The sequence below is a fragment of the Trachemys scripta genome, chromosome 11 (assembly GCF_013100865.1).
Source record: "Trachemys scripta elegans isolate TJP31775 chromosome 11, CAS_Tse_1.0, whole genome shotgun sequence".
In the NCBI taxonomy this organism is placed as follows: Eukaryota; Metazoa; Chordata; order Testudines; family Emydidae; genus Trachemys; species Trachemys scripta.
The window spans coordinates 17,551,591-17,575,387 of NC_048308.1; the positions used below are offsets into that span (position 1 = coordinate 17,551,591).

Genomic DNA, 23,797 nt, shown 5'->3' on the forward strand with positions numbered 1-23,797 from the left:
AAGATCCTTTGTAGTATACATAAAACATGGGCTGTGAGCTTTGCCCCAGGTGAGAGTTTGCCATCTTTGTACAGTCTGGCACAAACGAATCTAGCATGGAAACAGTCAATGGCCGCTTTTTATAAAAGGAATGCAGGACCAGGCCCATAAATGTAAATTATATTATTTTATGACTGCAAATAATCCTCTACATTAACCAGTTGTGTGTTGGATTATATCCAGCATCCAGAGTGGTAATTATGCATGTAAAGGATTTAATTTTTTTTCTTCCCCCCCAGAGTAATTTGCATGTTGATAACTTTATAATGTATAAAGTTCTAAAAGGGACTCTTCCTGCTGTAGGATCTTGCCTTTTTGCAAGTTTCCTATTATGAAGAAAAAGCAGACCCACCCCGCCTCAAACATTCTAGCACCTCTCCCCAAAAAAGAGAAATTGGCTGAGGTCAGTAACTTTCAGAGTAAACAGTTTATTAACTTACATGTCTGCTATCCAAAAGGCCCTTTTGACTAATCCAGTTTTTCCAATACCCTAGATGTAATGGACAACAATTGTTACCCAATGTGGTATGTGCAGATAATGAAGGGACCAGATGGAATAGGCTGCTTCTCTACAGGGTGACGTTGCAGTCACTATCTGATCCAGAACCACTGTTAATATTTTAGCTACATATCCTGTCTCTTTCCTACCCCTTAAGGAGCTCGCTACTATGTTGAAGCCAGCACTGCTACCAAATTATGGTTGGTGTCTTGATAAATCCCTCTATTACGTAGGATAATTGATTTCTGCCCCCCAAATAGGGATATTATTAAACTGAATATTTGTTAATCCCTGGTAAATCTGCCAGGGAGATATGACCCCTTGTGAAGCATGGATGAATGACTTCATCTCTTTCTTCTATCCCCCCCTCTAATTATAAATAATGGCACTCATAGAGTCCCCTGTGAATGCACAGAACTGATACCACAAAGGAGATGCAAGCTCCCAGTGCTGCACTTTGTTCATTAGCATTGATTTCTGAAGGGCCAACTCTAGGGGTGAGAGGGTAGTTTCTTTCTTTCTTTTCTTTTTTCTTTTCTTTTTTTCCCCCAAATTCTCATAATCCAAGCACAGAATAGACTATTAAAAATAACTTCTGACCATTGATAGAATTCTGGAACAAACAGATTCAAGACAGTTTTCAAAATCCACTTTTCCATTAAGTATTAAAGCCCCAATAACTACAGCTACCCTCTGCTTGTCTTGTTTGTAATATTTGCCTCCTTCTGTGCCTCTAGACTGTAACGCTTTTGGGGTTGGGATTCATTATCCGTTTGGCTTTTTTTCTTACAGTTTACAGTGCCATGTATGTTGACTGCACTACTTAAATTAATATTATTGCAACAGAAAATGTATGGCATTTAATACTTGAAAAATCTGCCATGTATTTGCAGTTTCAGTATACTAATAGGATTCATATGGTCCAAAGTTGTTCTCTTCTGTACATTTCCTTAAAAAAAAAAAAAAAGGGCGAGGGAGTAAGACCAGCATTTATAGAATACTGTAAAACACCATCACCAACAAAAATCCACTACTGCTTAACAACAGATATAAATCTGATTAATGAATAAGAGTAACTGACTTGATTTGCTCTGATTTGTGGAGCCATCTTTACTTATTTGTGAATGTATGAATAAATGCTGGGTATTTGTGAAAATGTTCACATACCCTGAAAGTCCATCAGACTTCAGAATGAATAATTATTCTTACAAAAATGTGTTCCAAAAATACTTACTTTCTTGTTTTGCATGTCATTGTTTCTTTGTATTAAAATTAAGCTTGTAAGGCTTATTGGGCAATATAGGTAAATGTTGATTTCACATTGTACACTCATGAACAGAAAAAAAATGTCTATTGATGATAATCAAAATTTACAGATAGGCAAAATAAGAAAAATGCTGCTTGAGAACTTTTTAGAGTTTGATTTAAGGATATTTACTTTGTATATTTTGACATGTAGTTTTGACAATTTGTGTTTTAACAGTCATAAACTTTAATGGTTTGGACATCTACTGTCATTAAATAATATTGTTTGACCCCCTCCATATTTCCCACAGTTGTGAAAATTTAAATTGATAAAAAATGGAAAAAATGCTTAAAATAAACATTGATGATATTTGTTGAAATAAAAACAAATTGAATTCTGCCATGTGTAGTTAAAATGTTTTAGTCATCCATACAAGGAGCAGAATAAGTACCATGGGTTATATAACCAGTCCTGCAATATGAATAAAGACTAGCAAAAAAAGCTGAGGTAAATAGGTCATACACAAGCCCTAGTCTTGAGAATTATTGGTTCAAACTATTCCGTGATTACTTGCAAACATTCAAAGAATAGGTGGATCAGTTTGTGAAAGATTTTCTAACAAGGAAGAGACTAAATCTGTAACTAATATAATTTATAATGAATAGTTTGACCATCTTTAAGACAAATAATGGAAGATTTTGTTTCCTAGATAATTTTACACTTAATTTTTTACTACTTATGGAAAGGAGAAAGCATACTTAGAGATGTGACTCTTAAATACAAGGTATTATATTCAAGTTTCCTTTCTCTCTCATGTTGCTTGAAAACCCCATCCTTTTATTAGCTTGTAAAACAGCCCAGGATTTGGCAGGTTGGCTGAGACCCCCCCAAAGGACAAGCCATCAGAAAAGGAAGGCTTCTCTGCCTATCTCGCTGAAGATAGATCTGTCTGTAGTAAGTGGCTTTGTGCCCAATTTCCTTGGAACTGGCTGTTGAAGTGTGAGTTGCCAAAATTTTGCACAATAGCAAGCTGCAATCTACATAACACCTGGCCTACACAAACCAGGTCATTATGAGCTTGATCCAAGCTGTCATTCAAGTGGCTTTGGTATTCTCATTTTAATCTCACCTAGTAATCCATAAAAGAGAATTATTTTAGCACTTCTAATACTCTCTTCCAGGTTCCATTCTCCTTTACTTGAGACAAGTTAATCTACAAGACCCATCTAACAAGATGAGCAGGAATGACAGGAAGATCATCCAATTCCTAGCTGAGAAAACAATGAACTGGGTTGAAAGGTGGGAAGCTGATTAGATTTCAAGATCCTCTCACTGTACAGTCTGTTTTTTATCTCCTCATTGTCTCTCTACTAAGGCTCTGTGATTCAAATTGACCAGTGAAGATATGCCTCCTTGTTTACTTCATGCGCTTCTTTTGGAAGAACTATTCCTCCAAAAGGCTTTGAGGAAATTTGAACTCTTGAGGGGTTAGGAGTTGAGCCAAAATGTATGCTGGGGAAGGAATTGGCACTCATTGGAATTACCATCTCCCGTCCTGCATGCACCACTGCTCTTTGGTGGGCTTGCTTTACATCTAAGGCCCTGTCTCCACTGGGGATTTCAGCCACCGGTGGCTAGTCACCAGCATAGCTGCACTGGTGCAAACTCCTAATGTAGGTAGGCAAAGCTGATACAAGTAGCAACTTGCACCCCCTGCTTCAACTCAGGGTAAACTGCACTAGTGCAAACTGTACCTTTGCCTCACTATACACAGCATCAGTGCTGCTACACTGGGGGCTGGCAACCAGCCTAGCAGCTGGACTGGGAAGTCTTCAGAATTGCTACTAGGTGAAATTAACTGCCTATGTACTCTAGTAGGCTTTTCTGTCCAGGGAACTTCTCAGGAAGATGTCTGAAAAACAGAAGGAAATATATGTTCCCAAGTGGATAGGACACACGCTTAGACGTCAGGAGGCCTGGGTTCTATTCCTCGCTCTGCTACGGATTGGGGCGGCCTTCAGCAAATCACTTCACTGTGCCTCTATTTCCCCTTCTACACTTTGTCTCGTCTATTTAAATAGTAGGCTCTTCAGGGTCAGGACTCTCTTATTATGTGTTTATATAGTGCCTAGTCACAATAGGGCACTGATCTCGATTGGGGCCTCTAGGAATGATGGCAATATAAATAATAACGTCATCAAAGGGATTTTGTGATCCAGAGGGACGATTTAAAAGAAAAAAAAAACAAGAGAAGAAATTCTTGGCTGACACAACTTTGTCCTTTAAAATGGTGTAGATTGTTGAATGGGAAATTGGGAAACATGTCTACTAGACTAATTTTTGGTGCCTAACGAGGTTGTCCCTGGTGTACAGTCGTATCACAAAGGTCATATATTAGACTCAAAGGGCCTGATTGTCATTCATTAATGCCAGCTTCATGCCACTGAAGTCAGTGGAATCATTCTTGATACACACTAGTCGTAATTAGGTTCACAGTATATGGAGTATAAGGATGAACCATCAGCAACAATGCAGAAAAAAGAGCCATGAGAAATAGCTGAATACACGTTGGGATAATTTCATTATGTGTACAGTCATTTGGTACTTGGTTAATTGGATGTGAGCATTAAAATATCCTGATATAAGAAAAAGGTTATTGAGTATAGGTAGCTTTTTTGAAACATTCAACAAGTATCAGTGAAGAATGAGAAGAATATTTCTTTTCTTTTCTTAAAAAGTGACAGACTTCACTCAAAAATCAATATTCCCCCTTTATTTGAGAACTTCAGCCAGTTTGGAGTTCTCTTGTACTAATAATTCAACTCCTGAAAATACAGGGTAAGATTTTCAAAAGCATTTAAGTGACTTTGAAGTCAATATAATTTGTGCTCTTGATCCATTTAAGTTTGACAAAGTTTGAGTTTTGAAAATCTCACCCATACGAGTCATCATGGAAGTGCCTTAAATATTGCATGATTAGTACAATTATAAGGCTGAGGAAAATACACTATTGTGCTTTTATTGTGCTAAATATAAAAAGTTCACTCAATATTGAGTTATTTATTGGGATTATTATTAAATATATAGTAAGAAATTTACAAAGTTCAATAATCTAGTTAATTTATTTAAGCAAAAGGTAAGAGTTACTTTATCATGGTCTACAAGTACCTACCTAGGAAAGAGATTCTGATAGTAGATGCCTCTTCTTGTGTCTAGCAGAAAAAGGCATAACAGGATCCAGCTGAAGGTAGACAATTCAGACTAGAAACAAGGCACAAAGTGTTAACAGTGAGAGTAATTACCATTGCAACAAATTACCTACTGGTATGATGGATTTTCCATCATTCAAAATCTGCAAATCAAGACAGGGTGTCTTTCTGAAAGATATGTTGTAGCTCGGAGAAAGAAGATGGGTGAGGTAATATATTTTATCCGACCAACTTCTGTTGATGAGAGAGACAAGCTTTTGAGTTTACAGAGCTCTTCTTTAGGTCACTGTAGTTCAATCAGAAGTTATGGGCTTGATGCAGAAATTGTCTGTGGATCTATGGACTGTGTTATGCCGAAGGTCAGACCAGATGAACATAATAGTCCCTTCTGGCTATAAAAAAACTATGAATCTATGAAACTGTGGTAGCAGTAGTGGGAACTTTTAGAGAGAAAGAGCTAATATAGACATGCCCATAGGGAAGTAAAAGTCCTCAGTTGATTCAATGCATTTTAATGGATTTTTCCTCTGTTTATAGTAAAGTTTCCATGCTAATCCCTTTAGAATGCAGCATTTATCACCTACCAGATAAGTGTTAAGTGCTGTGTTCCAAAAGGATTAGCACCTACTTCCTCTTCTTGTACTTGGCTGAAGAGATAAAGTGTGTTGAGGAGAAGATGTCTCATAGGAAGAAGGCTTAGCAGGTTTCTTCTCTTGGTGCAGCTGCTCCTAATGCAAAATGCAAGAGGAGCTGCTCCCTGTTGGAGTGAAGATATAATCAGACCTCTTCAGGGGTACTCCGTCAGATATAGCAAGGGGTGCAAAGACAGTGCCTCTATATTCCTTGGGCAAAAAGGAGGTCATTTGCCACTGAGTCCTTTCCCCTCTATCAAAATGGTTCCCTCACTCCCCCAAGTGTCACTATAAAATATCTACTTAAATAAAGGCCAGATTCTGTTCTGACAGGGTACACTGCCATTTTCCTTAGCTTTTTCACCATTGCTCTAGCACCAGTAATAATAGTGCCTGCTTGTTGTCTACATGTCCCCACAATTACAAATGGTGACTTGATGTGCAGGCTCCCACATCCCATGTAATTTCAGATCACTTGGCCCTTTGTAATTCAGTCCTACTCACCTGCCTAACAACTGACTTGCGCACTTTAGTTTTAATTTTGAGATTAAACAATGAGTACTGGGATGGCTATTTTCTTCTTCTTCTTCTTCAAAGCTTAGCTGAATGGTTGGCCGTAGTGATCATTCACCATTGGTCCATTCCTGTGTGGCCGCAAGGGCGTGACAGCCTGAGAGTCCAACACTGGAACAGACTTGATGAACCCATGTAATAGGGGGTCTGCCTTTGGGCTGCCTCCACCCCTCAGTGTTCGCTAGAACATCTTGTGGCATTCTTGCGACATGTCCGAAAAGCGTAGGATGCCATCTGCGGACAACGGCCCCGATAGCCTGTACACCGGAGCGACCACAAACTTCTGCATTACTAATGAAGTCATTCCACTTTATGCCCAATATACGACGTTGGCATTGTGTGTGGAAAGGCTCCAGCTTTGCCCAGTCTGAGCAGCATAGTGTCCAGGTTTCACATCCATACAACAGTATAGAGAGGTTACAGCTTGAATAGATCCTGAACTTGGTTGTCGTGCTGAGATGATGCTAACACAGGTGGCGAAGATGCAGGGCAGCACCTAGCTACCTGAGATGAAGGAAGTCACTGAGAAAGACTCAACATCTTGGGCCGCATGGCGTGAAGCCAGTACTGGTAGACCAGGAAAAGGTTTATGTTACTGCATCTCCACCTCATCCCAGTGGGACAAGTTATTCTTTGGGACAATCGTTCACTCTTGCTTTTGACCAACATGGCTATTGCAGATATGCTAAAAGGGTGTGGAAAAGCTGCTTTATTTTTATTTTATTTTTTTAGTTACAAATTACTGACAGCATTTCAGTGGTTTGGTGCTAACGACTGGCTTCGGCCAAAATCTTTTCTATATGCTAGTCCCACTTCCGTTTCCTTGTTTTTTATGCCACTTCTAAGAGAAACCTTTACTTGTTCTAAATGCAAAGTTATTTCTTAAGTGTTGCTGCCACTAGATAAAAGGTACAACTTGCTCTTCTCCTGTGTGCATCCTGCACTGGGCGCCCTGTGCTTCAGGGGTGGGTGCCAGGCAGACTTGCTGCTGCTGTAGAGGAGCCGAGGGAGTGGAAATGAGAGACCCTCTTGCCTCCAACTTTGCCCTCTGTGAAGTCTGAGCCTTCTGTCTTCCGTCATTCTCCCCCACCTCTGCTGGGGGGAGCGGAGGGGGGGTGTTAGGTCTGAGCCCTTTAGCCCCCTCGCTCCCCTCGGGCAGGGAAAGGGTCTGGGCTCTCTGGCCCCCAGCTCTGTGCAGGGGATGGTGTGGGGGGTATTAGTGACTTTCTCACCCCTGCAGTTGCACAAAGCGCGGCAGGTGTAGCGCTTCCACCAGGCACCTGAGGTCGGAGAACGGGGGCGAAGGACCAGGACAAGCCCAGGCTCCTCTAAGGACCAGGAAAGGGAGGGTAGGAGGGGGCTGGGGCTGGCTCGCCCGCTTGCCTCGGGGAGTCACCTAGCAGCCAATAACGCTGCAGAGCTGTACAGCAGGTGGCGTTAGGAAGCGCTTGTTCCACCTCCAGAGCTTAACCCCTCTCGGCTGTTGCATGCATATACGCTGGGATGGGTGGTCCGCTGCTAAACCACCATCTTTCCTCCGCTCGGGGAAGCGCGCCGCTGCTCCCAGCCCCCGTGGCAGACTGAGGCAAGGCTGGTAAGTGCCCGTCCCTGAGCAGGGAGCAGCAGCCGCCTCGGCTTCTGTGCTTGCAGCCCGCACTCCTCTAGGAGCCAGCCGCCCCGTGCTGACTTTGCAGATCCTAAGAGGAGGCTGATTTGGGAGCAGGCAGATTTGGGAGGCCAGTGTAAACGGTCACCTTAAACCTTGTCTGCTTGCAGTTTTCAACTGCCCCTTCCTTGGGATGCGCCTCGAGTCAGGGATTTAGGGACCTAGGCAGCAGCAGCAGCTCGCAGAAGGGTTGAATCCCTCACACAACTGACTTTTCTCCCCCCCCCCCTCCAAGCTGGTTATTTTATGAAAAAAAACCTCAACAAACTCTGATTTTATTGCAGCCTAACCATGTTCTCAGATTGTTATGGAAACCTTTGCAGCCCACCAAACCCTGTTCCGCACTGTAAACTTGAGACGGAATGGAACCGCTAGGGCGAAGAGCGCTTCAACCTGTTCAAAGACGAGAGAGTTAATTTCCTTCTCGGTGTGGTTGTTAATCTGCATTGCGATTGCCCCAAAGTCTGTGCATGCATTAAGGCAAGGAAGAAATTCGCGGGGTTCTGTAATCTGCTAGACTGTAACATGGTCGATGCACTTCCTGGTTAAGCTCGTTTTATAGTACGATCCTGTAGTCTAATTGGCGTTCTTGTTTTACTAATATAAACTACTTGGAATCGGAGTTGAAACGCTTGTTGTGAAAGTGTCGCTTCTGTGGCGTTAAACAAACGTTGCAAAAGTGTTTAAACGAAGCAGATTAAATCTGCAATTAAAATGTATACACTTTGTTTAAGAAATAGCTATGTCTCCTAGCAGAACTCTGCAGTAAATGTCCTGATTTTAAATACCCTGCGATCCTGTGTAAAATTGGGATTCAACTACATATGTGAAATCAAAACAGCTGATTTTTTTTTTACTGTCTAGTTTCTGCACTGTCTTCAGTACTTTTTTTTTCTTCTTCCTTCAAAGAGCTTTGGGATAGTATCAGTTGCTTTTCATTTCTTTTGAAATACACTCTGTAAAAATGGTTGGAAATAGTTCTTTACTGCCGCACTGGTAACTGTTCAACTGTAAACACCATTCTTGCATCACCAAGGCTAAAAGCATCTTTTGATTGGAAAAGTGAGGGATACTATCATGCAGTTCATAGCATCTATCGTGCTGCAGGCGATAAACTGTCTTTGGAGGAGCTCAAGTTGCATTTTTCAGAATTATACAGGTAGTCTCTGCAGTGTTTAAATATCCTGAATATGTTGTGTTAAATAATTATAGTACAGGGTATGATAAAACATGTCCCCATTTTTTTGTGGTTTTCTTTGTTCAAGCAGTAGTTGAATGTCAAAATGATAAATTTATCTTTCAGGCAGTGTGTCAAGGATGGTACAGGTTTGTTGGGTAACTAGAAGGCAGCTAATCTTCAGGGATATCCCTTTGTGTCCCCTAGTATATGGCTGTAATAGCTGTTTTAAAACTGTCTTAAAAAGATCCCAAAGTGCTATTAAATATGAAATTAATCAGGGCAAAACATAATAACATTTTTACCTGCATGTGGAGAAAAATGGGGTTGGGGAGGTACACTGTAAACTCAGCACTTGTTTAAAGGCTTTTAAAAGTAGCATAGCTTGTACTCAGTTATCATTTTTGGTTTACATGCACGTCATCTCCTATGTCCAGTGCTAGATGGCTTATAAAAACATAACTTCTGAAGTTGTACGCTGAATGTTAATAATGCAGCACATCTGTTTTGTCTTTTTTCTACATTAACACTTGAGTTAGTGATTGAAATAATGGACTTTTATATGCTCCTTATTTCCTTAACCACTGGGTTCTCAGGTTTTGACTTAGCCATCTTCATATTTCAATTTACTCCATGTCTTACTATTCAGCAAAGGTCAAACCATGTAGAAACCTATTCTTTATCTGTGTTGGAAACAATAAAGAATGATGACCAGCAATAAACCTGCGATGACTGGTTTTCTTTCCCCTATCCCCCCACATTGGTATGGTGAGCTAACCATTTGTGGAGGATGTTTTAAAAGGATGTTTGGCCATAAGGAATACTTGTTGCCCATCGTCTTCAGTTGTCTCACATGATTTAAACCTTTATTGACATGAAACTAGCATTTTCAATATTTAATTTTTCTAATAAAAGAAAAACATTGTTTATCTTAAATAATATGAGATTTTTAATTTTATATTTCTGGGGAGTAAATTGTCTTTGAAGTTTGTGAAAGAAGCTGTGCAGAAGATGGAAGACAACTATTCATATTTTTATATCTGCTCTGAGCGATAAAGGAGTGTGGTGAGGGGTAGGGGGGTGGAGGGGAATTTATAAACCATGAGAGCTAGTACAGTGTATCTGATATACATGAATTTCAATCAAAGTATTTGAGAAAGGGGCCTGGTAATATTTTTTACAGTTTGCACAGGCTGTGCTTTTACAGATGTCTGATGCTTCCACAAGTTAAGCGCTGAGAGAATAAAAGCTTTTCAGAAGTTTGAACACAATGGGCGAACTTTTTAACATTTGAAAACACTAAAATGCAGTGTAAGTAATACCTTGTCAAAGATGAGAAAGGTAACCTTATAATAACATTTACGAGGATCTTCAGAAATCATAATGCTTCTGAGATAAATAGATACAGTACAATGAACTTTTAAAAATTAGAGCTTTCAGACATGTATACTCTTTAACAAGTATATAAGCAATAAAGAGGTATTTTCATGCTTGAAAGAAACTTCTCAAAATGAGATACAAAAGTACAATTAATGCTAACTTACAGTGCTAATTAATGGTAAAGAACTACACTCTTAGCTACATTATTAGTAATTATTTGCATTTCATTATCACCCAAAAGCCCTAATAGTCATCAGGCCTCCATTGGTTATATGTAGGTGGTGTACAGCATTCACGTTGTATAACAAATACCAAAGAAAATATTTTCCAGTGGGGTACATGCCTAAAGAATGGAATTTTATACTTCCTAATGTTGCAATACTAGTCTAAATACAACAGTATCTCTTTGTTTGGGGCTCTTAAAAGAATTAGGCCCTGATCCTGCAAAGACTCGTGCACATTTAATTAATGCTCTTTGATGGGTCCCATTGAAATGAATGAGACTGCCCACAGTGCATAGGATTAAACACACCGACATTTTGCAGGATCAGGCACTTAATAATTATGTGATCATTTAAAGTTCTCAAAATTCAAAACCAGAAGAATCCTATACCCATATATTATCTTTTAAAAGTGCTAATGTGGGCTTTCAGTTAGCCTAGTGCTTAATATTATAACTTGTGTGAATATTAATATGAGGAGCCTGATCCTTCTCTAAGTCAATGGTAGTTTTGACATTTACTTCAACGGGGTTGGGGAAAGTGTATGGATTATCTGATTATTGTTTACAAGTAAGTGGCTCTTCTCACTAAAGACTATCTAAAAAGCCTTTCCTCAAAAGCTGTTTTTTTACTATGTTTCTGCGAGGAATATCTATCTTATCTGTCTATCCATATTAATATTCTGTAATTTGGTCTGATTTTATTATGTAATTTAAAAAAAAACTTTTTGTAATCCTCTGAAGAAACTAAAATACAATAAGCCTCATATTTAAGGGTTAAAACTATATATTTTGGTTTAACATGATCTTTCAGTGATCATGTTTCAATAGGTTGTAAATGGAAGACCAGACAGATGGTAGCTGCTGAGCTCCATATGTATGCACTAGGGGAAAGAAGTGATTTGTGGTCTGGGGTCATGTTACCTCCTACTTCATTACTTCTGGATCAGTAACGATATTCAGGAAAGCTCTCTACGTGTTGTAGTGGCTGCTTTTTAAGTTGTGTCTTGATGCTCAGGGAGTCTGAATTTAGGGATGGGATGTTTCTTCTTCAAGCTTTCTTAACTTCTTTATATACACATGTATTGTTGACAAGTGCTCAAGAAACAGGACTTTTATAATACTGTATTGCTTGAAATTGGCAAACTTATCTCAAAGTTTGAGTTTTCATGATTTTAGTAGTTACTTAGGCCTAGTCCATACTAGAAAAGTTTTACCATGGTTAGGGGATGTGACTTTTTACTGATATCATTATACCAGTATAGGTCCTAGGCTAGGTCTATACTACACACTTATTTTGGTATAACTAGGTCGCCCTGAGCGATGTAGCTATACCAACTTTAATCCCCCGTCCCCCTCCGTGTAGACAGTGCTATGTCGGCAGGACAACTTCTCCCACTGACATAGCTACCACCTCTCACGGAAGTGAAGTTATTACGACGATGGGAGAGCTTTGAGCATCTTCACCAGAAGCACTACTGTATCGCAGCTGCGCCAATGCAAGTTTGTAGTGTAGCCCTGCCCCCAGTGTGGATACGGTCATACTGGTATAGCTTATTTTGCTTCCTGAACCAAAATAAGCTATATCAGTGTAAGCACTTTTATCCTAGTATAATTGCTTTCACACTTGGGGATGGGACGGGGGGTGGCATGGGTGGCTGCTTTAACTATCCTAGTATAATTAAAGCAGCAAAACTTTCTAGTTTAAGGGTGTGTCTATGCTACTAGTGTAGTATAGACATTTACTACAGTGACAGAAGGGTTTTTTCCATTACTGTAGTAAATCTACCCCCTTGAGAGGCGGTATCTAGGTTAATGGAAGAATTCTTCTGTCGACCTAGCTGTGTCTACAGTGGGAGATACGTTGACCTAATTATATTGCACAGGAAATTAAATTTTTCACAGCCCTGAGCGATGTAGCTAGGTCGACCTAAGTTTTAGGTGTAGACCAGGCCTAAATAAGCCCCTACTGTGAAAGACCTAGTGAGAGAAAAGAGGGGTGTAAGTTTCTGTTTTTTTTTTTTTTTTTTAATTAAAATCCAAGAGTCTGGGAACCCTCATGTTCATGGCATAAACTAATTGGGGGGAGGGTAGGAAGAAACTTCTATGCAGGCAGGTTTGTTCATAATTCCCTATTGCAGGGTTTCTTGCCCCATCTGGTGAAGCATTTGGTATACGTCAATATCAAAGACAGGATACTGTACAAGATGGGCCACTGGCCTGATCCACTATGGCAATTCCTCTGTTCCTGTGTGTGTACAGATATGTATGTAAGATGCCCTTGACCAAAGTACTTGAAATGAGGTAAAAGAGATAGGACAGTATGAGGCTGTAAGCACATATAGAAACATAATTATTGTACAAAGAACATGAAAGCTATTAAAACTCAAGCACATACAGCTTGACTAGGAAGTATAGTATGAAAAGAAGAGCAAGGGAAGACAAGTAAAGGAGAAATGATCATGCAGAGATAAACAGTTTCCAAATAATGAACATTTTAAATTATTTAACTGTAGTAATGGGGGGATGGCTAGAAGGAGACCTAAACAGAAAATGTGAAAAGGACTTCCAAAAAAGAGAGAGTTTGAAAACAGTGACTATTGAGAAATACTAAAATGAATGAGATGGTCAGGATTCTAAAGCAGTGTAGCAATATTCTACTTCCACTCCGGCTTGGAATGAAAACCTTTTTTTTTGTTAATAGGCAAGTAAAATATCAATTTTCATCATCAGTTGCAGCAGCATAATGGTAATAGTGAATACATAGATTTTATCCATGGGCTGGCTCATTTTCTGATCAGTTCAGCCTTTCAAAATAAAGAAAATTCAAATTGCATAATATCTGTAGAAATTAATTGTAATTTTGGCAATTTCTGATCTATATTTCTTCAACAACAGGCAATAACTCAAACAGCTGTAGTTCTGTACCATATACGGGAAGCACACCGTCTTCTGTATGCTTCTGTTTTGTCAGATAATGGTGGGCAAAAGAAGCCATGATGTAGTCCCATAAAACATGGCCAGTGGTTAATCTGTATCTAGCAGTACTTAGGGTCTCTGCTTAGGCATCTGATAACTTTCCTAGCCATTTTCTTTTTACCAAAAATAGAGACCAGAATAGGAACTGAGATTTGCATTATGTGAGAGAAATAATTCCTGGGCACAGGAGTGCAGGAACGGTTTGTATAGTGGGGTTGCTGAGAGCCATTGAACCAAGCTGTTAACCCTGTATATGATGGAAACCATTTCATACCAGGTGGTGTGGCAGCACTGTCAGCATCCCAGGTTCCAGCAGCTATGCCTGGGCATAACACATGATCTCTAAGATATTGTGACAACGACAGGCTCCAAACAGCTCCAGCAGTTCGGTACAGGTATAAACAGTAAACATAACTTATCCCTACCTATCATATCTTCTGTCACTGTTGCAACAAATTCCAGTGCATCTACCAATACTAATACTAAAAGGATATATACTGCAACATTTTGGAGTTTATGTGGCAGCATTTTGTAGTGTGTGACTTACTTTCAGTGAAAAATAAATAGCCTATGTTTTTTTTGGCGTCTGGGGGTGGGAGGTTGTGGCAGGTTGACTGACATACTACCTAGGCTGTGGCACACCTCAAAACCCCAGGCCTAGATTTCTTGCTCGCACTTCTTTGTGTTGGTAATTGCCACTCAGTTGTGTGCTATGTCATAAAATATGCTGATACAGAAAAAAGAATATTTCTCACCTATTTACCTATTCAATTTGTATTTGTAACATGACTGTGGCCCACAATATGGGCTGATTGTCGGTCTATCAGATATGGTGAATAGTCATTAATTTATGGGATTAAAGCTCTCTCTCTCTCTCTCTCTCTCTCTCTCTAATGGGCTGAAACCAGGGGTCACCCAATGAAATTAATGGGCAGCAGGTTTAAAACAAAACAAAAGAAAGTACTTCTTCACACAGCACATAGTGGACCTCATTGCCAGGAGATATTGTGAAGGCCAAAACTATAACTGGATTAAAAAAAGAATTAGACATATTCATGGAGGAAGGTCCATCAATGTCTCTTAGACAAGATGGTCAGGGATGTAACCCCATGCTCTGGGTGTCTGTAAGCTTCTGACTGACAGATGCTGGGACAGGATGACGGGGATGGATCACATGATGATTGCCTTTTCATTCCTTTTGAAGCACCTGGCATTGGCCACTGTCGGAAGACCATTGGTCATACTGGGTCAGACCATTCTTATGAAACCAAAACCCAATTTCCAAGCACTTCTGAATTTCAACATACCTGATTTATATTTTCTTGGAGAATAAATTTATCCAGGAGTCTAAGTGCCATATACTCTATATTTTCTGGAATAACACAGACAAGCCTACTCAGAGGTGTTCACGAAGCAGAACTTCTAGGGTTAAACCTTTGGGAACTGGGTGGAGGAATAAGTACAACTTCCCAGAATGATAAATATCTGAATTTGGCTTTAACTTTATCATCAGCCCAAGTTACTTTATTGGGCAAATTCAAACATGCTATACAACCTGCAGTCACATGGCCCTATGGATCTGAGGGAGGAGTTTGCAAACACTATACATACATGTATTGTTTTTTGTGTGTGTATGTGAAAGAGTAGCTTGTCATTTTAAGACATTGTTTGTTCAATCATGTTTTTTCCTGCTTCCTTAACCTTATCTGTGTTACTTTTCTAAGTATAATGCACTTACACTCCTGATATGTTATTTTCAAACAGAATCATATAAAACTTGCATTAAAACTTCTCAATTTTTGGTCAAATTGTGTCTCAATTTCACTATCCTGAGCACAGGTATATTTAACTGTATCCGCTTGGAGAAAAGGTTTAGTGCAGAAATTACTGCAGGCTCTTCGAATACTTAAATTATTTGACTTTTTGATGCTAAGCAATTTTGATGCTAAGCAATTCAAATTGAGCCCTAAGTGTTTGGACAGTGTACTGAAACGATCAAGCAAAAAAATGTAATCGGACAATGGTTGCTCCATGGTCTAATCTGGCTGAAGATTAAACAAATTTAGAGAGGTTTAAAATGTCTACATGTAGCAGTAAGATAAATGTTTGGTTCATAGAAAAGAAAACAGCTTATGTGTTTAAAATAGCAGAAAATTACTTATGCTAAGGGAGGTGTAGAAAGACGATGAAAATTTGGTATGTGAATAAAAAGGGAGAGATGCATGAGTGAGAAGTGGAAAGGTGGTGGTAACTCAGAACTAAGATATGTGACAAGAAAGAGTTCTGGTGAATGAAAACAGAGGAAAGAGGAGGCAAACAAGGAAGCTGATAGCAAAAAATTGGGACTGTGAATGTGTTCAGAAAGATCACTGGATTGAAACTATGGAATGACAAAGATGGAAGAAAAGGCATGAAAAAAGACATGATGCAGCTCTGGTTTTAGTGATCTGCAACAGAGAGAAAAAAATTGGGGGAGGGGTAGGAGGGATGGAGAAGAGCAGTTTATGCCACTGAGATCATGACTTGAGTCAAAGCTACAAAGGAGAGGAAGAGAAACTTTAAAGCACAAACAAACAAGATGGAGAGAGAAATGGCCCAACAGAAAGTATAAGAAACAAACAAAACACAGCCAGTTTTATGCACCATACCATTGATGTGCTAAATATATCAGGCCAAATCTTTCTGATGCATCTGCTTACATCCGGTCTAATTTTGGCAAGAAATGTGGAAAAACAAAACAACAACTAAAAACAAACGACAGAGGATCCCTTAAATACATCCATGGTCAACCTGATGGCCCCTTCCCCAAGTGACACTACTCCAGCAGAGATTGGAGTAGCTTTCCACCAGGAGGGCAATGTTCTTGAAAGATTCTCAATTCTGGAACTTTCTTTCCCCCTGAATCCAAAACAGCCTGAATTTGTTAAGCTTCTAGGCGTGCTGCAAAGGTCATCCTTTTTGTCTCAGATGTTGAGGGTGAAAGAAGATTGATGGGCTGAGGTGATGGGGTTTGATTGTTGTTTGGGAGGAAGGTGGGGGATCTGATCAATGTGGTTAAGCCAGTGAGTTTGTTTGTTGGGATATCTGGCACCTCTAGAAGTTGGAATATTAATTACTTTCATTTTTATATTCAAAAATCAAAAGGAAGATGCTTGTATTTGGGAGTTTGTCTGAAGATGATGATGTGCATTTTGTTTAATTAAAACTGCCTCAAACACCAAGATAGATATTTTTTAAAATTTAAATTAGAATTAATAAACTTGTAATAGGTTAGTGACTACAGTGTCAATTCTGAGCTGTAGGAAGGCAGGGGAACTGGAAGAGGGAAGGCAGGTGGTAGAAATACAGGAGAGCTCAAGAGGTTAGGTAAGCTGTGGCTGTGCATCTAAAATTCTTTTGGGCATAACCAAGGTGAACTTCTTAGCCCTATTGCCTCACTAATACTGATAGTAATAATCTTTCTCTGTAAAGGAGTGCAGTAAGGGATGTAAAACCCTATTTATAAAGCTGCTAAAATTGCTTTGGAAGGTATTTGCCAGAATAGTTTTAGATTCTGGTGCAGCTAGATGGAATTGTTCAGTAAGGTTGGCTGTGTTTCAAAAGGTGTGGATGTTGAGTCAAGCCCTGTAGAGATGAATTTGAGAGAGTGTTTTGCAAATCAAGATTTGAAAATGAAGATACAACTAATTTTCCAACGAAAGAGATGACTGCATATTCATGGTTAGAATTAATATGGATCTGTCTTTATGGGGATTTGCATACCTGCTGTTCTCTGCTACACTTGCACAGTAAAATCAGAATAATCCTGCTGGGACCAATAGCTTAAGGTCAGAAACTTTCAATAACGACTTTAATTCTTCTTCCCTCTAAAGGAAAAAAGGATCAAAACACTAAAGGACTCAACTAAATGTAACAGAGAAAGTAATATTAATGACCAGTCAACAAAAACAGAACAATTGACCTAACAGCCATATCTGAAATGCTTCACTTGCCAAATTGTCCATTACTTTCTACCCTAAACAAGGTGAACGTGTTAATCACTTGCTTTGTTTTGTGACTCAGGTACCTTAAGTACTATGGCTATGCCCAAGAACACCTCCTTTATCAAATGGTGGATGATCATGCTTTTGCTGTGATATTTTCTAGGGTTTGGATCTTGCCTGTTCACATACCAGCCACTGCCCTGGGCCCTCCCTCTGCATTTTAAATAGTATCTGAAGAGCACATTATTCCCCCCCCCCCCAGAAGCATTCAATTTTAATCATATTACCCTATATTAGAACCCGTCTGTGACAATCAGGGTCCAGACACCCAAGGGGAGAACAGAAGGTTTAACTCCCCAAAATGAGCAGTTGAATAAGCTGATTGCATGCTGTGCTGTTGTTCTATAAAAGTATATTAGTAAGATCTTTTGTGAAAGCTTGTAATATTCTGAACTTGATGGCCATTATTATATATGTATACCAACTGTGGTTATGAATTTATGTATTTATGCATATAGAAAATGGTGTTCATAATCTATAATACAACTTCAACTAGAACTTCACAGCAAGAAGGAGCCCCTGCCTAGCCAGGTGTTTGCAGAAAACCAGCTCCAAGTAACCATCCATAGTCTGGCCCAGTAAAAGGCAATGATGGGCCATTAGAGTCAATGGGAAGATTGAGACATCCTGGCTTTCAAGTCAAGAGGGAATTTCCCCCACCATGAGTTACATGCCAGGAAAGGGCAGGGGGAAAGGGAAACATCTTTTTAAAAAGGAGGCTTGCAACTCAGGTTTTCATCCAGAAGCCGAGGGACAGCCTCTAGTCAGGAAGATGTCCATGAATGCAGGAAAACTGTTCAAAGGCAAAAGATAACTTGTATTAGACAAGGGATTTTATCTAATATGGAAGTGTAACGCCTGAGGTTGTGTCTTCGTTTGCTCTCTGTGTAACTTGTATATGTTTGCCTTCCCTTACTATTTCATTTTTGAATCTGTGGTTTTTTTATTAAATAAACTTTTGGTTTATTTTTATCCTAAGCTGGTCTCTGGTGTGCAAACTGCATGGAGTGCCAAAGTGAGCTGATAACTGGAGGGCTGATTTCATGCATATGGGGGTGACAAACCAGAGGGGAATGGTTTGAGTGTCTGGCCCTTAAGAACTCGGGGAGGATGGAGTTGGGGAGATTTAGGGCTGGAAGGCTTGTTGATGTCACCTTGCAAGGAGTAATTAGTTTCTACTTTGTTGCTGAGTTCCCATTACTTTAGATTATCCTGAGAGATGAAAAAATACACATGCTTATTGAGCTAATGATACATATGCTGTCCCCAGTGGAATGTGTCATTTAAGTGCATGGTGGCATTAATGGGGCTAATACTGTAAAAAAATTGATTTTTTTTCAGAACTACATATAAAAAACTATAGTTCCATATAATTACTGTAAACCTGACTCTGCGATCCTTTCTCTCACAAGGTAGTCAGTAAGACTATTTGCATGAGTAAGTGAATGAGCAATGGTTGCAGAACTGGCCTGGAATGTTTAGCAGATAGTCATGGGTGGCTGGTATCATAGGCTGCAGGAGACTGTGCCTCCCCAAACAGCCAGGAATGGCCCTTCCCAGGCTCCACTGCCAGACCCCCTCCTGCCATTTCCCCTGTGCATCGTGGCTCAGGCTTGGGCTAGGGCTGGCTCTGAGACCACGCCGCCCTCCTGGCGCTCCGGGGCTGGGGCCGCGCCGCCCGCCCTCCCAGCGCTCTGGGGGTGGGGGCAATAGGCTGGGGTGGGGGCCAGCAGCTGCAGGGGGTTCAGCCTCATCTCAGCCACCCATGCAGATAGTAGGACTCTATAAAGTAAAGGTACTTTGCTTTAATGCCGATGTTGCAGAAAAGACTTATAAGCTGAGTGTGTACTAACTCCCATAGTTAAAGCTGTTCAAGAGTTTTTATTCTAAAGGCAATTTGGGAATGTTTATAACTTTGCCAAACTTTTACCTTTTCTCATGCCAGGAGACATTTTTTTTTTCTTTTTTTTAAATTAAGCAAAAAATGAGTTGGCCTACTGTGATAGTGAAGTGAGTGGAGAAAATACACACTTCTGCAATCATGGCTATTTATTGAAACTCTTTTAAAATTGCTTTAGTTCCTTGATAGCACATGGCAGAAATGTGAAATTTGGCTCTCAGGTCTCAGATTTTCCTTTCATTGGTCTGGTGAAAATAATTTTGATTTGGCTGAGTTATAACTGTTCAGAAAAATGAACTCCAATATGTGCAGCTTTTTGTTAAATTAATGATTTACTATTGTTCCACTGGTAATGCTTAGGTAAGCTGATGGAAATATCTCTGAATGTACTATGGGCATTCTGCTTACATGGACAATTTTATTTGTAATGCGTGGGTGATTGTGGAATATGATTTTGGGAGGGTGTGAATGAAAGAAGACAGGTTTGTGAAAGAGCTCTGTCTCATTCTGTATGATATATAATGCTGTGTATAGAATAGTTCCTGCCCCATTACATACTGTGTAGACAGGACAAGGTCTTCTATTTCTGATACAGAGGCAGGCAAGGTATATAGGTTTGTGACCCAAATTGGGCTGAAGAGAGGCGCGTATCTTGGCTTAGCGATCTATGACCAGGAATGAGTCAAGTGGCACCAAAGTAGTTTCTCGTGGGAGTGAGCTAGGTGCCTGCCTCATGCCACAAAAAATGGCTGCCACCAGAGGACACATTGGGCCCACTTTATAACTCTTAGCCCAGGGATTAGACCATTAACCTGGGATGTGGGAGACCCAGGTTTAATTCTCCTTTCTGCTGGAGGGGGAGAAAGGATTTGAATAGGAGTCTCTTGCTTCTCAGAAGAGTCATTCTCATTCTCTCTGGCCCAGTGGCTGTCCACTGTGAATAACATTGACCTTAGTCATTGGGCCAGAAGGGGGATGACTCTGTAGCCCAGTAGTTAAGTCATTTACAAGGGAGGTGGGAGACCCAGTGTCTAGTTCTCCTTTTCCAATTGCTCTTTCATTATTTAATCTACAGTGGAACAACTTCATCAGGAGAGATTGAAAAGACCCTATCACAGAATATCTCATAGTTCAGTGGTTAGAGCAATTTCCTGACAGGTGGGAGACCCCGGTTCAAATTCCTTCCCCACCCAACATCAGTGGGAATTGAACCGGGGTCTCCCACAGCCCAGGCAAGTGCTTTAATCATTGGGCTAAAAGTTATAAAGGGTGGCAGCAGCAATAGTACCACCACATCCTCCATTCAGAGTTTGAATGGGACCTGATCATGTAGGTGCTCTGTGAGCATACCTAGTAGTTTGGCCTGCATGTGAAATAGGTATTTGTCTGCCTGCATCCCCTGATCCATGGATCACTCAGGGATAGATAGGCTTCCAGAAGCTGGAGTGAGGCAGCAGTGTGCATGCCCGGAGGCGCTAAGGGAACTTTTACCTTTCAAACTTAGGTGACAAGTGAGTTGAGGCATCTTCAGGGTTTGGTGGGAGTTTTGTGGATCTCAGTGGAGCCTAAAATTGGGATTTATGCACCTAAACCTGACATTTATGTGGCTAAATCTGGGTTTAGGTGCCTAACTACTTTTATTACCCTTGTAACAAAACTCTGTGACCTGTCTTTTTTTTCTCTCTACAGTTTAAAAAAATAACAGAAGCATAAATGTCAAATTTCTTTAAAGTCTGAGCATGTCTTTTTAGATTTTAAGTTTAGCTTAATATTTAAGGACTAAAGTCTGCCTTCTAATTATACTTGATTAGTGTTCTAGGCATTAGTTTTTTCAAGGTACTTTCGAGTATAAAACTCTAAATGGTAGAATTTTTTTGTATTCTCATCAACAGATAAATGATTAATGGTATCTATGCTGCCTTCTGGATCACCTTGTGAGAGGTCTCCTTCATCAATCTGTCAAGGGGATTGGATGGCAGTTTACACCCTAATTAGGGTCCCCAGCTGGGGATGTGCTGTTTAACAGATTACTTGTAGCTGAAGTGTAGTCATCACAGATGTAGTTAACCATATAGGTGTTTGACACTGTTGCAGTAATGAGCTTTTCTTTTTAGGAAAAAAATCCGGTTAATATAAACAGTACAAGAGACACCAAATGTTTACTTAAAATTAAGCCTGTAATTTAAAGGCTTAATAACAACAATGCTGTTTTTCTAATCTTTCACCTTATTTCCTTTTTTTTCTTGTGCTTTTATAGGCAAGACAACATTGCTATCCAGAAATTATATTACCAATAAAACATTAAGGTATTCTCTAGGGCAAAACAAAAGTAATCAAAAAGGTGCTTTTACGGATGATAGGTTTTAGCATTGAGCAGTCTACCCAGATTTGAGCACATTCTTGCTACTTGGTGAGTCGTTATCATTGACCTGGTTATTGGCTCTGTTTGCATAGCAGTATCACTAGGAAAGCAGTGCAGATTCCATGTAGAGTTTGGAGAACTTAATTGTTCACTTAAACTAAAACAATTTTCCCACCCAGACAAATCTGGATCTACTGATAAAGGCCAACTTGTTTAAAGAATAGCATAATGTATAGGAGCAGGCTCTGGAATACAAAATATTCCAGAGCTATATTTGAGGCTCTGAACTCAGCATCCTGTCTGATATAAAAGCCAGGTACTCATGGTGGTATTTAGCAGTGAGGGAGTCGGGGTGGGCTGTGGAAAGATTTTGTGGGTGGATTGAATTCTGCACTGCCCTTGCATATGGGGTGTGTTGTAGCAATCAATATTGCCAAACCTGAGGCAGTAATAAGAACATGGGCTGGCATGCAGTGCTATTTTATTTTATTATTTATTTATTAATAAAAACATTTTAGCTTCTGGGTTTTTCTTGTTCCTGGTTTTTAATTTTAGTTTGTTTTATTTCTAGCATTTGTTTCAAAAGAAACTGTTGGGAGTCGTGCATTTGAATGGTGAGCAGAGTCAAGATCTGCCATATGGCTCTGAGGAGAACTTTGTCCAAAATTTGTAGCTGTGTTTGCACAGGGATTTTTGGTCTCTTTTTAATGTCCTGAAAGTGTTCCTAGTGCTGCTATGCAGAGCTTAACATTTCCTGAACTACTGCTAGTAATGCTCTGGTGTGAGAGAAGCAGGAAATCTTCAGGATGATGTCTCTTGGGAAATCTTCCAGGTGATCCTAATTCATTTGTGGATTTATAATTTAATATTTGTCTTCTAGTAGAACTCGGAGGCCAACCAGACTGGGGCCCCAGTGTGCGAGATGCTGAAACTTGTATTTGTATCTCTGCTAGGCTTTGAGGATTGTCCACTCTTCTCCTCCTCCAACCCCCTCCTTCAGAAAATGAGATAGAAATCCTATTATGGATTTAAATCCCAGGCATCCACTATCTGTGAACATGTAGAGGGGGCTGGAGATGGCATAGGCACAAGCAGCTTCAGGGTGGGGTGATAAGGGCTTCCAGGAAAAAGGCAGTAGGGAGGGCCCTCCCTCCCCTTCTCATGGACTGTGGTTTGGGGTGGAGCCAGAGTGCTTAACCATTTTGGGTTAAACTATGGAAAAATTAGGCCCTAAGAATTGTGGCGGTGGATGTTTTAGGGGTGGAATGTTAGAGGCTGTCCATCTCCTGGATGGCTGATGGAATGTTAAGTGGTGCTGCAGCTCATTGTTTTCTCTTAAAATTAGATTAAAAAGATTTTTAAAAAGTTACTGAGTGGAGAAGCAGTAAAATATTCCAGAGCTATATTTGAAATCTATGGGTCAGGCTTTGGGGGGGGGGGGGGGGGGGGTCAGGGCCTTCTGGATGAGTTCCCTCTACACCTGTGGGCATGTCCAACCCTGATTACCAGCTATAACCAGTAGACACATATGAAAGAGGGGAGATGTGTGACAATGGCTTCATCTCCTTGCCCTTGGAACCAGAGGAAGCCCTTCCCCAGGTTTTCATCTCTGTAGATTCTCAAATAATGGCTGTGTGGAGATGTATATATGTCTGTTGGGCTTCCTTCCCTCTGAAAAGTATAAGACTCGAGTCTGTCAGCATTATATTATACAAAAACCCTTACCCTCTGAGTGATCATTTGGAATGGGCTATCCCATGACTCTGACCTTACCTATTGCCAACAAGATCAGCTGAAACTCAGTTTCCAGTCTTCTAGTTTTCTTTTTGCCCATGGAGGGGAAGATTTGGCTTTTATTTACTGTTCAGGAGT

General features: G+C 40.1%; 1 protein-coding gene across 2 annotated transcripts in view; it reads left to right on the forward strand.

Annotated features, from left to right (window-relative positions):
• The first annotated feature begins 7,725 nt into the window (after positions 1-7,725).
• THSD7B (thrombospondin type 1 domain containing 7B) overlaps positions 7,726-23,797 on the forward strand; it is a 491,576-nt gene continuing 475,504 nt past the window's right edge. For both annotated transcript variants that reach the window (XM_034786451.1, XM_034786452.1), the window contains exon 1: positions 7,726-7,792. The gene's annotated coding sequence lies outside the window, so the exon portion shown is untranslated. The remainder of the gene's footprint in view (positions 7,793-23,797) is intronic.